The following is a 14,710-nucleotide window of genomic DNA, read 5'->3' on the forward strand; positions in this document are numbered from 1 at the left end:
TGGAATTGCCTAGACATGGTAAGGCCTTGCTGACTCTAACGATGGTGGCTGCCAAAGAAGCAATTACTAGAAAATGGAAATCAAAATCTAAACAAAACTATACTAGAAGTAGTGAATATAGTAACAGAGATAAAACAACTGGAATTGAGATCTTTAAAAAAGGGTAGGAGCAAACTACATAGGAAAAAATGGGAACTGTGGAAACAATACATACGGGGGAGGAATGAGGCAGGACTTAAATAAGCTATGTAATGTTTCACTGAATTTGATTGGGTAGATTATAAGTGATGTATAATGTTTGCAGCTGAGTGTGTGTCCGTATGGTTTGTGATGTAAAATGCTTGCAACTAGGATTGTGTAAGTGTGGTTTGTTTTCATTTATATAAATGCATGATTGCCTATGTAGTAAGTGATGGTTTAATGAAGATGTTTATTGTTTAAAAAAAAAGAGGGGGGATTGAATAATTTATGTAATATTGCTTAGGTTATACGATATACAGAATATATGTGAAGTATAATGTTTATAAACATGAACTTGGTAGCAAAAAAAAAGGAGAATAACACATTAGTAAAGGGAATGAAACTCTGGACTATTATTTTTTAAGTATATATATATATATATATATATATATATATATATATATATATATATATATATATATATATTCTGTGTGTGTGTGTGTGTGTGTGTGTGTGTGTGTGTGTGTGCGTGTGTGTGTTTGTGTACACACTCAGACACACTTATTTACATTATTTCAGAGGTAGCACAAACAGAAATGCAAACTGTAATATAGATGCAGAGAAGACATGTTTGTGTGAAAGTGAGTGACAACTTATAGGTTCATAGGTTCATAGGTTCATACTAGGCTATCTGCCCAAGGGCATTTATAAGCCTAGCCCATAGTTATGTGGCTTTCGCCACCCCTTTAGTTTGAATAAAAACTATGCCTATCATTTTTCTGTGCCTCTGTCAAGCAGTGACACTGAAGTAATCCCTGGGGTATATCTGCGATCTCCCATCCATTGGTCAAGATTCCTCTTGAACAAGGCCAGCGAGGTGCTCTGCCTCACATGTACCGGGATTTTGTTCCACAGCATAGGGAGTCTCTGGGTGATGAATCTGTCCCTCCAGCACGTTCTATTTATAACCGTGTCAAGGTTTAAGTCTCCCGCCCTTGTCGTTCTGAGGGATCTAGATTTTTGAGGTGAAGCATATTCATCAAATCTGGGTTTGACATGGCCTTATATGTCAGGCACAGGTCACCTCTGAGCAAGCGGTATGAGACTGAATAAAGCTGGAGTTCTTTCAGTCTGGCAGCATAAGACATATTTTTGAGACCCTTTATCCTTTTGGTGAGGAACTTTTGGGCCCTTCAAGCTGCATCAGGTGTCTGGTCAGATACATTCGAACGGGCATTGTACTCAATCATAGGTCTAATGAGTGATGAGTACAGGGGACGATGACCTCCCTTGATCTAGATGTGAATCCCTTCATGATCAGGTGGGCGATATAGAAGGTTTTCCTAACTACTTTAGCAACATGAGTGTCAAACGAAAGACTACTGTCAACTTGGGTCCCCAGATCCCTGATGACTTTTTCTGTGCTCAGTGGATTGTCACCTATATGGTAGCTAGGGGTAACCTTGTTTTTCCCGAAGGGTATGACTATGCATTTTTGGCGTTTAACTTCAGGCCATGGCTCTGGCACCAGTTATCCATTTCTGTGAGGCCCTTCTGGAGGATATCTGTGTCAGATGTGTTTTCGACTATGGCGCCCAGTTTGCAGTCATCTGCAAACTTTGTCAGCCATAACCCTCCTGTGTTTGCTTGTACTTCAGAAAAGTAGATGCCGAACAAGAGTGGACCCAGGACTGAGCCCTGTGGGACACCACTTGTGACAGGCTTTGAGTCTGACATGGCTCCAGCAACTCTGACCCTGTGGGTTCTGTCGCTTAGCCAGTTTGCAACCCATCTTGTGATGTATGGGTTTACATTCAAGCTGATGAGTTTTTCGATGATACCTGAGTGGGGTATTGTGTCGAAGGCCTTTGCCAGGTCGAGGTAGGCTGTATGGACTGCCTTTCCTCATCAATGGCCTTGGTGACTGTCTCGAAAAAGTCAACCAAGTTTAAGAGGCAGGATCTGCCTTTGACAAAGCCAAACTGGGTTGGATCCAAAGTCTGCAAGTTCCCTATGTCTTTATTTATGAGTTCCATTATGATCCTCTCCATGGCTTTGCAGATAAGGCTTGTCAAGCTAATGGGGCGGTAATTTCCAGGGTCTGTGGAGGCACCGCCCTTATGAAGTGGGACCACAGTCGCCGTGCGCCACTCCTTGGGTACGTATCCTGAGGTGAGGCTAAGATTAAACAGCTGTCCTAACTGTGGTTTTAATTCCTCGTTGAGTTCATGAAGCACACAGCCGGGGACACCATCCGGTCCCATGGATGCTGTGTTTTTTGCCTTAGTGAGGGCAGTTCTCACCTGGGCGTTGGAGATGTTTGGGGGGCTACAATCTTCTGGAATAGATATCTCTCCTTTTGGGGGGGGGAGAAGTTTGCACTGAACCTGTCAGCCAGTATGTTAGCAATGTGTGTAGGTTCAGTAATTTTCACATCATTTTGAACTAATTCTGAGCATATCTGGGAGTTTCCTCCTAGGTTTCTAACATAGCTAAAGAAGGCCTTATGATTGTCTTTAGAGTCCTTGGCGATTTTTCTCTCAAAATTTGCCTTGGATGATTTTATGAGAGCTCTTAGTTTTTACTTATAATGATCAAAGGTGTCTTACCTTTCAAGGATTTTGCTCTATCTTGTAGTAGCTTCCTCCTTTTGTTGTAGAGCTTGTTTATGGCTGGGGTCCACCAGACTGGACGCTTGCCTTTGGTACAGAGAGTCTTAGTTTTGTTTGGGATTGCCTGATCCATGCAGTCCTGTAGGTGCTGGTAGAAGGCATTTGTAAGTGATTCAGCGGTTTGAGTAATGTTTACCACTGGCTCAGGGGCCTTAAAGGAGACCACACTAGTGTTTAGAAGTGTGAAATCGGCTTTTGAGAAGTTTTTCACTGTGGTCTTTTTTGTTTCAGGTGGGGGCGGGATGAGGACCTCCAGCGAGATTAGTTTATGATCTGATCTCACCAGTGAGGGATATACTTCCGGTGTTGAACATTTTGATCCCATGTTCGTGATGATGAGATCAAGTATGTTTTCACCTCTTGTGGGGATGGTGACTAGTTGTTCCATGGCATTTGAGTTTATGAATTCCAGGAATCTTTGGGTTAGAGTGTTCGGGCTTGAGTAGTGTTCCCAGTCTATATTAGGGTAGTTGAAGTCACCTAGTATGATGGTGTTTGGAGATACATTTATCCCCTCCAATGTTTTCAGGAAGGCCATGTGAGGTTCCTGAGTTTGAGAGGGTGGCCTGTAACATGCTACAAATTGCAGAGCAGTCTTGCCTATGGTTTATTATCTAAACTCGGAGTTGCTGTTCACAAATTGAAATACACTCTTTTTCAGGGGTACTACATTATTCTTTTTGACATGGGACAGTATCTGCACTTAATGTGTTGTTCAGTTGTGTTTGTAGAACAGATGGCACAGTGAAGAAATTAATAATGTCTTTCAGTTGTTTCCCAGTCAGCTACATACCTGTGCTGCAAACCTGCACTCTATACAAAGGGTAACATCGTCAGTAAAAAGAAAATAATACTAGGAAGTAGTTTGGTTCTGCTGTACATGCACCTGTGTGTTTAGCCACTAGATAGTGAGGAGATTAAATGATTAAAAGGCTGCTATAAACCTTAGAGAAACAATTTCGTTCCTGTTGAAAGATTTACTCATGTCAAGTTGTTTCTTCCTGAGCAATTACCACATCTTGAAAGTAGAGCACATTCACCATCTTTTGGCCTAATATGCAACTGACAGTTTTAACTCCAAGTAACAGAGCAGGTAGCTGACTAGCAGAAGACACACTTGTAATACACAGATTGGTTAAGTGCTGCTATGTTTAGCTTCCAGAGATTGAAAAAAGCATGAGCTGAACGACCCCATCAATCTCAATCAGAATATCACAAATGCTCCTATTTGAGGTGAGAAACGTTGTCCTAAAGTTTTTCGGTACTTACGTATTATCGCAACCAGATTTTGCGTTGTCTTTTAACTTTGTTGATTTCTACTGAAACGGCATCACTGAAGTGTAATATGGAAGGGTACACTGTCAGAAAGTCTGTCTGGATATCGGTGATGGTTTTAAACAATTAAGATTTGTGGGAAGCGTCTTTTAAACACGTCAAGCGTTGATTTCTTTGATCCCAGTGGTTACGTGTGTATGTCTGTTGGTTCTGAAAGGAGTGTGGCAGTTAAGCGGATGGTATTGTGCACAAGCGGAGTTTAAACAGCAGATAAGGTGCTTGCTATTATTTTCTGTAGTGTTTTTGTAGTCTTAGGGTAGGTATAGCATTGAATCGGCTGTGAAAAGAATAGTTTGTTTGTTTGTTTGTGTCTTTCAGCTTTTTCCCAGTTAGGGGTCGCCACAGCGGAACTCCAGTCCACTAATGATTGGTAGTTGATTTTTACATGCCGAGTTACCAGCCCTGACGCACAACCTTCAACAAAGGTACGCCCATTCACGCATGCTTCCACACAGAAGACACTCTAGCTGAGAATCGAACCGGACAGCGTCTTACTGTGAGGCGACAACGCTACCGCAGCACCACCACCGCAGGTTGTGAAGAATAGTAAAGGTTTTGAAAACAGATCTTTCCTTCACCGACTGGCAGCATGTCAAAGGAATGCCTTGAAAGTGGAATGGGACTTGCTTAAACTGACACGAGATGCTGGCGGTAAAGGGGAAACCTATTTTTCAAACCTTACTTTTCCGACTTCAGTTTTTTCAGCCATTTCAATGATAAACCTTCGTAAAACTACTAAAACATTATAGAAGACTTACAGATGACATGTGTCTAACCTTTATAACACTGTACTGCTACTACTTGACCTAAACAGAAGCAACCAGCATTGCCGCACAAATCTGGTTGCAATAATACGCAAGTACCAGTTTTTCAAAAACAAGTTTCTTTGAAGTATACTTCATCACACTTGAATAGAAGAATCATTCGTCTCATCTTTCTAGATTTTTGCTTCATTTTTTTGTTGTGGTGCTCATAACATTTGTGCATCCAGTGTTGTCTGTTTACATCTGATCCAACATGAATTGAGTCAGATCCAACCAGCTCTGACCTCGTCACCAGTTTTGAAGCTTCCCGGATTCAGGGCTCTGACTCCTCCCCTACCCATAATCCCCTCCATTCCAGCTTACTGCCTCAGACCTAATTTGCCACCTGAAACTTTAGATGCGTTCTACAAGGGCTCCATGAAAAAGTTATAGCCTTTGGATTATAACCCTGTTTTCACTTTCCCCTACCAAGAGATTCATCTCTCTAGAGTTAGTTTGTTAAAAAAAATTATATGTAGATTCCTAGCGCAGTTCATATTTTTTAACAAATCAGTGCTGCAGTCAATGCTTAGGTAGTTATTTCAGCTGTAAAAGTTAGGATAGTGTAAATAGTATTTATATATTAAGTGTGTAGTTTATAGTTGTTTGTTTTAGTAAGCTGATTTAGTCTTTCTTCATACTGTTGATACCAATACTTTTTCTTATCTTATTAGAAATAGTAGTGACCCATTTTCTGTTCTGCAGCATGGCTGTCTCAGACTGCCTTTCTTTAAAGTCATTAGTCATATTCGTTACCGTAACTACCATAATTACATCTGATAGTCAAGGATTTAAAAAGTATATTGAATGTGGTCACAAACGTCTTCCTCAGGACCCTCATTCATTCTGTGTGTACTGCTTGGGTGCTGCCCATCTTGATACTGAGTACCAAGCCTGCGCTTACTTCAATTCTAGAGCCCTTCAGACTTGGAAAAAGAAGCTCATAGTCAACGGCCTCCTTCCTCCACTAACAGTGTCCTCAATTCCTACAGGATCTACTTCCTCCACTTACTGTTTTCCCAACTCATATACACAACAAACCAAAAGAAAAACATTGAATCAAAGAAGAGACAAAGGAAGATAAGAGAAGTCTAGGAAACATTCTTCGGATCTGACAGTTTTGGTCTGGCAGGATCCAAAAACTCCTAGAAGGTCAGAGACAACAGTCTCTCAGGTCCATCCCTTTTCTCCTTGGTCTCATTTCTGTCCAGAACCATTGATCCCTAGTCTGCATTCGCCTATCCTTTCAGAGCAGAGATACTTGTGACCATCTTCAGAGGCTTCTTCTGCCAGTCATCCAGAAGCCTAACCTAATAAGACATCGACAGGATGATGTGTTTCTAGAACAGAAATCCAGAGTGGGGTTCTCTCAGTGCTATCTCCTGTGAACATGCTGACTATTGGCTCAAAGTCCCCATCTCTCATTTCTCCGGTCCCAGTTAGTCTTTCGGACCCAACTACCATGAATCTGACATTGCTGGAGCAGACAGTCTAACCTACTTCAACTCCGACAGCATACCTTTCTTTTTCAATTCTGATACGTTTGGATCAGGAAGAGACTCTGAGCTGAATCATCAATGCCAGGGTTTAAGGAGATGGGCTTGCACCAAAGTTATCTGAGCCATCCCTCCTCTGCTCTTGACACTTCAGATCTGAGATTGGCTTCACAGTCAAGCCCCATTGGCACCGAGGTATCTCCTTCATCTTTGGACAGGAGAAGACCTTCAGGGCCGATTGCAGCTTCTGCCTTCAAGTCTTTCGAGATGATTTTCACTAGACCCAAGGAAAAGGTGCTCCCATCTTGCTCAGTTATACCCAAACTCCAACAAGATTCTGCTTCTCCTCATCAATCTGTCAGACAGAGACAGTTGGTACCACAGGCTTCTGAAACTCCATGCTATATTAGCTCCCAGTGTGATTCGGAACTTTCTGATCTCACCAGAACTCATTCATAAGAAACAGATGCGCAAGCGGAAGCACATAAACTCATCTCCATAGTCTTTCACTGAAAACACTGATTTGGATTAAGATGAATGCTCCCCTAGATCCCCCTCGGAACACATTGCCTTTGGTGAAATCCTTGAATTGATGAAACAGAGAGGGGAATGGTCCAACAACAGCCCATCACCTGGCGAGACTGTGTTTCTGGAAGCCTTTGGTTCTGGCTCAACCCCATCTTGCGTAGTACCACCCATTGTTCCCCTTATTGACTTAATGGCTCAGTGAGCATGAAGGACCCTGACATGGTGGGACCAATTCCCAAAAAGAAAAAAAACAGAATGCTGGCAGCACCAAAAGACAGGAAGCATTGGATCAAATGTCCACTGGTGGATGCTATAGTGGTAGTAGCAGCCACTAAAAAGGAATTGTCAGAAGAAGGTTCCTCTGTCCATCCCCCTAACAGGGAGTCTAGGCTATGAACAGGTTTGGGAAATGAACATATGCTTCAGTGACTTTTGTACTCAGAGCACTGAATCATTTGGCCCATACTATTAGATTCCAAAGAGACTTGACTAAAGAGCTTTCCAAGTCCATCTTGTGTCTTCTGCCTATGGATGTTCAGAAGACAGTGGGCTCCCGGTTTTATACCCTCCAGTCTACTTCCGGCATAGCTATGCCATTGCTTTCTAATGCAGCTGATGGTACAGCTACTGGCATCACCATGTCTCGGCGCACCTTGATGCAACTTTGTGATTTCACAGAAGGCTTTAAGATGTCCTTCATTAATGCCAGGGGACCTCAGACTCATTCTGGATCTGAGTCATCTAAGTCAGTTTGTAAAGCAGACAAAATTCTGAATGCACACAATTCAGTCCATTTTGTCTCTGCTGAGGAAAAATGATTGATGTGCTCCACAAGATCTCCAGGCCACATACTATCATGTGAAGAGATAGGTAGTCCAGGATATTCCTCCCTTTCTGACTTGGAGCCAATCATTATATCATTTCAGAGGCCTGTCTTTCAGTCAGTCAGCTAGGGTGTTTACCAAGATAATGGCAGTGGTGGCAGCGCATCTGATAGGGATTCACGTTTTCCTGTATCTCGATGATTGGCTCCTAACTGCTACCTCCAAGGATCTGCAGCTATGTCATCTAGACCTTTTTCTACAATTGGTCAGATTTATTGTTATTCCTAAGTCTTGCATCAAGTACCAGATAATCCCTAATTAACAAATAAAATGTATTGGATTCCACCTTAACTCACCTCTAAAGATTGACAATCTCCCCCACATCTGAGTTTGCTCTTTATGTCTCACAGCTGTACCATAAGGTCAATAAGGGAATCAAGCACAGCTGCTTCATCATCTTTCTCCTCCAGCAAGGTTGATTCTATGACTGCTAGGCCTAATGGCCTCTACAGTTTTGATGGTTCCACTAGCTAAATTCCACATGAATACTCCAATGGATCCTAGCAGTACAATGGTATCAAAATATTCATCCACTACATGTGAGGATTCAAATTACTCAGGTCTGCAGAGAACTAATTTCTTGGTAGATAGCATCTCCTTCAGTAACTAGAGGGCACCCGTTCTATACAGATCAACCTGTAGTGGTAGTAACCTTGGAAATATCCTTTCAGGGGTGGAGGGGGCAACATTTTAAAGGAAGGACAATCCAAGAATCTAATGTTGTCTATTTTTGCCCATTTAAACCTATGGGTTGTCAGATCTGACAGGATCTGACCTTAGCACTTATCTTGAAGTTTATTGGAACCAGAGATCTGACTCCTCCTCTTCCCATAATTCCCTATGTTGTACTTCAAACCCTCAGATCTCATTTGTTGCTCAAACATTTTGGATGCACGGAGAACTCTCAGTGATTCAGTAGCATTTTTTTTTTCATATTTATAGCAACATTCCTATCCTACAGTGACAGTTTTCAACTCTCAGTATTTGTTTTCACACACACACACACACACACACACACACACACACACACACACACACACACACACACACACACACACACACACACACACACACACACATACACATGCACACACAGCCGGTGTTAGCATTTTTGGGGCCTGCAGCAAATGTCAAGTTCAGGGCCCCCCTAGGCACTTCCATCAATATATCACCCTGGTCACTGCCACCCCTCTGAAGAAGCCTTTTAGTTCATGCTGCAAACCTTTAGGTGTAGTGTGCACAGACTGACCTGTAGCTACAGTGCTTTTACAGTACAATAGGCCTATGTACCATACTATGTTGGCCCAGTTGGTGAAATGCTGTCTATATGCCATAAAGTGCATTTTAATTTTTTTTTCTCTTTACATAATCTTTTCATCCAATGATGGCTTGTACAGAAATTATGATTAAGCAAAGAAATTCAGTGTTGCCGCTCAGCTTTAAGTTTTCCTTGCATCCTTTCAGCACACCTTTTCTGACCAAGCCAGCACAGTAATAACCATTTAGGAAATAACTCAGATAAACCAGAGCCCATAGGGTTATAGGTGTTCTGGGATACATTTTAGAGTATTTTCCCGACCTGTTAATCCAATGGCATCTTAAACAAAAAACATGAGTAAGAAAAGAATTTCAGTCTTTTTTTTTTCTTTAAAGGAAGACATAAGTTGTGCCCAAGGCTTAATATTTCAAAGATGACAAAACAGTAGCTCACAACAAACTAACAAGCCATTTACTGGCTGGGTACAGATGTCGAATATAAGAATATGGCCTGCCTCCCTAACCCCCCCAAAAAAGACAGTCACTGCCTATGCATCCTCTGGTGTTAGACTGGGATGAAAGCACTGGTTCAAATTGCCATAGTCATCTATTTCAAGTGAGTGCTGACATACAAGGAAAACAGGTAGAGTCTTACAAACAATGAAAAATAAAAGGCAGCTGTTGCAAGACAAAAGCGACGCTTGGTAGATGGTAAATCCTTTATAAGCAGAAAACTCCAAATCCAGAAAAAATACAGACAATGTTCATCCAAGATAAAGCAGTGCAAGCAAACACAGCAGTATTAAATGCTTTCGTCTGGTAGATGACTTCCTCAGAATACAAAAACACTGCAATTAGCACCTGTTTAAATACATTGCTTACCCAATCACAAATAACTGACATCATTTCCCCCATTAACAAGGCTGCATATACTTAATACAAGCCAAATATAAAACAATAATACATGTAAAAAGTTTAAAACATCCCTAAACAGTGTATATAACTAAATAAAAAAACATAGATTTTAATTTCAATAGAGAAGATAAAGAAATTCTATCATTTAACCCAGGAGCATGATAGGCATCAAGCCTAATTTGCCATTTGAGTTCTACAAACTCCAAATACTCATTCAAGGGTCCCCCACGAGGTCCCAGATCTACCTGTTCCAATATAAAGAACAGGAAGGAATGGGTAGGTTCACTAACCATATGTTTATATAATGCATTCTTTTCATTTTTGTTTCTGATATCATATAAATGTTGATAAATCCTTAACCTTAGGGCATTCTTAGTTTTACCTACATAGAAACTTGCACAGAATCTACACAAGGCCAAATACACAACCCCTTTAGTGTAACAGTACATCCTTTTTGAACTGGAAATATATCCAAAGTTTTTGAGCTTGATTTTTTCTCTGTCCATAACATAAGGGCATTGGGCACACCTCCCACACTTAAAAGTACCACCATTGTGGGTGTCAAATTTTTGCTTTTTAAACAATCCTTTAAGGGAAGTGTCTCTTTTGTAAACCACTTGCGGTTCAGTACCAAATTTCCTTGATAATTCAGGGTCAACATCAAATATTTTCCAATATTTGGAAATAATGTTTTTAATGTCATAAAAATTGGATGTGTAAGTAAGAGTAAGCACCCATCCAAAATTTAAAGGTTTACAGTCATTATGACTTTTGGTGGACACCTGCCCTAGTAGTGCAAGAAAATGACCATTCATTCTTTTAGTCTTAACTTCATTAAAAATATCTATGACAAAGGTTTCAGGGTACCCCCTCTTACAAAACATGTTTTTTAATATTTCACATTCACTAAGAAAATCCGCAAAATCAGACACCATTCTGGCCAGTCTTACATATTGGCCCTTAACTAGGGCTTTTTTCTGGTGCAATGGGTGTGCGCTTGTATAATGCAATAGTGAATTTGAATAGGTAGGTTTCCTATATAGTTGTGAAACAAAACAATTGTGTTCAAAGTCTTTCTTGATGGTAACATCTAAGTAATTAATCAGTTCTACATTACTATTCATAGTAAACTTAAGAAAACTTGTAGTTCCATTAATATAGGTGAAGAACCTCTTTAGGTCGTCCTCACTATCTTTCCAGAACAGGACTATATCATCTAGGTATCGCCCATACAATATCCATGAAGTCCTAAATTCCGAGTTGGTAACAAACAGGCCCTCCCATTGTGCCAAGACAATATTGGCAAACACTGGAGCACAGCACGCACCCATTGCAACACCCTGTTTTTGCTTAAAAAGATGCCCTTCAAAGGTCACTAAATTATTCTCTAATATTATTTCCATACATGTTCGTAAAGTCAGAATGGTGTTATGATTAAGTGTTGAACTGGCACATAAATAGTCATAATACCATTCAAGGCCAATTTGATGTGGAATAACTGAAAAGAGATCACAAACATCAATAGTGACTAATATGTTACTATCAAAAAACATGTCCTGTTTAACTTTAGTAAGAAAGTCCCATGAGTCCCTAATCACAAGACTACGTGAATCTAGAATGTTTTTCGTCATATTGTCAATGAACTTAGCAATACTATAAGTTTTTGAGGCTTTTGCGTCCACAATTGGTCTTAATGGTGGGTTTTCTAAGGATTTGTGAATTTTTGGTATGCCAAAAATTGTGGGTATTTTTGGATGGCTTATAAGCATATAATTATAGGTTTCTAAGGTAATTTGCCCATTTAATAATAGCTGTTCCAATTCCAGGTCAATATTACGATATGCTATATTAATCTCATTTCTTGACACCTCAAGATAGACATCACTATACAAAAGTTCCATCATCTTGCTATTATAATCAACCACATTCATAATTACCATGCCCCCACCTTTATCAGGTTTCATTATTCTTATGTCACAATGCTCTAAAATTTCACTTAGAAGTGCTGACATACATATACATAGCATGCCTCTTCACTTCTCAACCCTAACCATCAAAGGCAGCTAACTGTACATGTGCCTGATGTGAAATTGAAAAAAATAAAGATTACAGTAATGTATTCTACTTTGTTGCTCCTAGACAGTACACTGCCCCTACACCAGCCACAGTAACCTTCTTTATACACCTCTGAGGTCTGTCAGAAAAGTAAAAGTAACAGAAAGAATGACCAAACTGTCCTCAGCCCAAACAAAAGCTGTAATGACCTCATGTGCACACCTCTATGGTTTGACTAATGAAAATGAAAGAAGTAACCCCCCATAACCTATAGCAGCTTTCTGTACACACACATCTGAGCAGAGATGATTTTAGAATTGGTGCAGTTGAGAGCAGAGGGCATTATCAGCTTTATCCTAACAAGGTCAGCCCTGTTCAGGTTAAACAGAGTAATCAGAAAATTAATACATTTTTTTTCTCATTTTTCCCTAACCAGCAACAGCTTTTGTGAGGCCCTCACACAGTCAAGGATGATTAAGGGAGCCCCCTGTATCAATTTATATAGAGTGGGGAGTGTGGGCCACCAGACTCCTTGAAGACTGAAGTGTCTGAATGTTCTGTGATATATTTTATGCACTACTTTTGAAATATAATTACTTGTTAGCTACATTTTTCACTGATACCCAGAAGAATAATGTATGTGTCCTGCCATTATTGGGTGTATGCAAAGATAAAAAATCAGTGATATTTTTTACAAACACACACAAAAGCCAGAGCAATACTAGTTTTGTACTTATTTCAGCAAATAGCAATACATTTTGCAACACTGATACTGCCACACCAGATCAGTGAATGCTGTTTAGGAATCGTCGAACAGCAGCAGGAGTAAGTTACTTACATTTACCCCTGTGAGGAGTAATGCATACCTGTAACTGTTTCTGATTTCAGAGACCTTCCCTGATTTTGCTCATAATTTTGCTCTGTCCTTTTGTAACATTTTGATTTGCCAATAAATCATTCTGGAATACAGAGAGACAATAATTCCAGGCATCAGAGGTTTATACTTCTTATTGTCAAAAAAATGCATGTTGATGCAAAGGGTGTTGTTTTATAAACTTTTGAAGCGACTTAGACTAATATTTAAAATGTGTTCCTGATTTTGAGCCTTTATTCTGCTATTATTTTTGGTATTGTGCTGAATTCTTCTACAAAGAAGTTGAGAGTTGTAGTATCTGGTGTTCTACCAGTATTTATAAATCTCCCTGAGAAAAAACATCCCTGAAGATCGGATGCTTCAGCTGTTCTAAAAATACAAGGTTTGCACTCAAATCACTCACTCTAGCCTGCTGATGTTTCTACTGATTTCCTTGCCTATGTTCATTATCAGCTTTAGCCTAACATGGTCATACCACTGCTCTGTTTAGGTTAAAGAGCATAATCAGGAAATTAATACAGTTTTCCTCATTTTTCCTAACCATCAGCTGCTTTTATGGGCCCCACACAGTCAAGGATGATTAAGGGGCCCCCTTGCAGACACTGGTATTTCAGGTACCTAAAGCTGGCTATGTTGTTGGTTTTAGTGGAGGGAATATCCACCAAGCAAGATTTAACTAAGCCAGAGGCACTATGTCAGTGGTAAAATATTTAATGAAATTGTGAAGCCTGTTACTTGATAAAACACTATTACTATAACCAGAGATATTTTTGAATTTTAAAGGAGATATAAATAAGAGTTATTACACAAAGGTGGCACGTCCACAGACCCGGGACATTATAGACCTATCATCCTAACTAGCCTGATCTGCAAGGCCATGGAACGGATTATCACGGACCTCATTAACAAGGACATTGGCAACCTCCAAACACTTGATCCCACACAGTTTGGGTTCGTGAAGGGGAGGTCATGTCTGTTAAATCTGGTTGACTTTTTTGAGACAGTCACCAAAGCCATGGATGTGGGGAAGGCAGTGCACAACACCTACTTTGACCTGGCCAAAGCCTTCGACAGTATTCCCCACTGAGGCATAATAGATAAACTCTCTCAACTAGGCATCAATCCGTATGTTACCAGATGGGTAGCTAACTGGCTCACTGATAGAACTCATCTAGTCAAAATAGGGGAAGCCACTTCAAGCAGTAGATCCGTATCGATTGGCGAACCTCAGGGTTCAGTCTTAGGGCCTCTGTTATTTGAGATATATTTTTCTGAGGTGGAAACCAAAAAACAGTGGGCTATGGCTGACCAAGTTTGCAGTTGGCTGCAAGCTGGGCGCTGTCATCAGTTCCCCTAGTGAAGTGGACATCCTCCAAGAGGGTCTCACCCAAACAAATGACTGGTGCCAGAAACATGCCCTCAAGCTAAATACAAAAAACTGCATCATCATCTACTTTGGGGAGAGTGACATCTCCACAAATTATCACATTAATAACAATGTCCTAAGCACGTAGTCAGTTGTGAGAAATTTGGACACCCAGATCGATAGCAGTCTAACTTTTGACCACCATGTTGCTTCCACTGAATGGAAAACTTTGTACATGGCCCACCTCATAAATAAGGGTTTTTCATCCAGGGACAATGAGGTCATAACATCCCTGTATTCTTCCCTTATAAGGCCCATTATTGAGTATAACGCCTCATTAAGCAT

Source organism: Protopterus annectens, chromosome 2.part0 (assembly GCF_019279795.1).
Source record: "Protopterus annectens isolate FY-2018-M chromosome 2.part0, PAN1.0, whole genome shotgun sequence".
Classification (NCBI taxonomy): Eukaryota; Metazoa; Chordata; order Ceratodontiformes; family Protopteridae; genus Protopterus; species Protopterus annectens.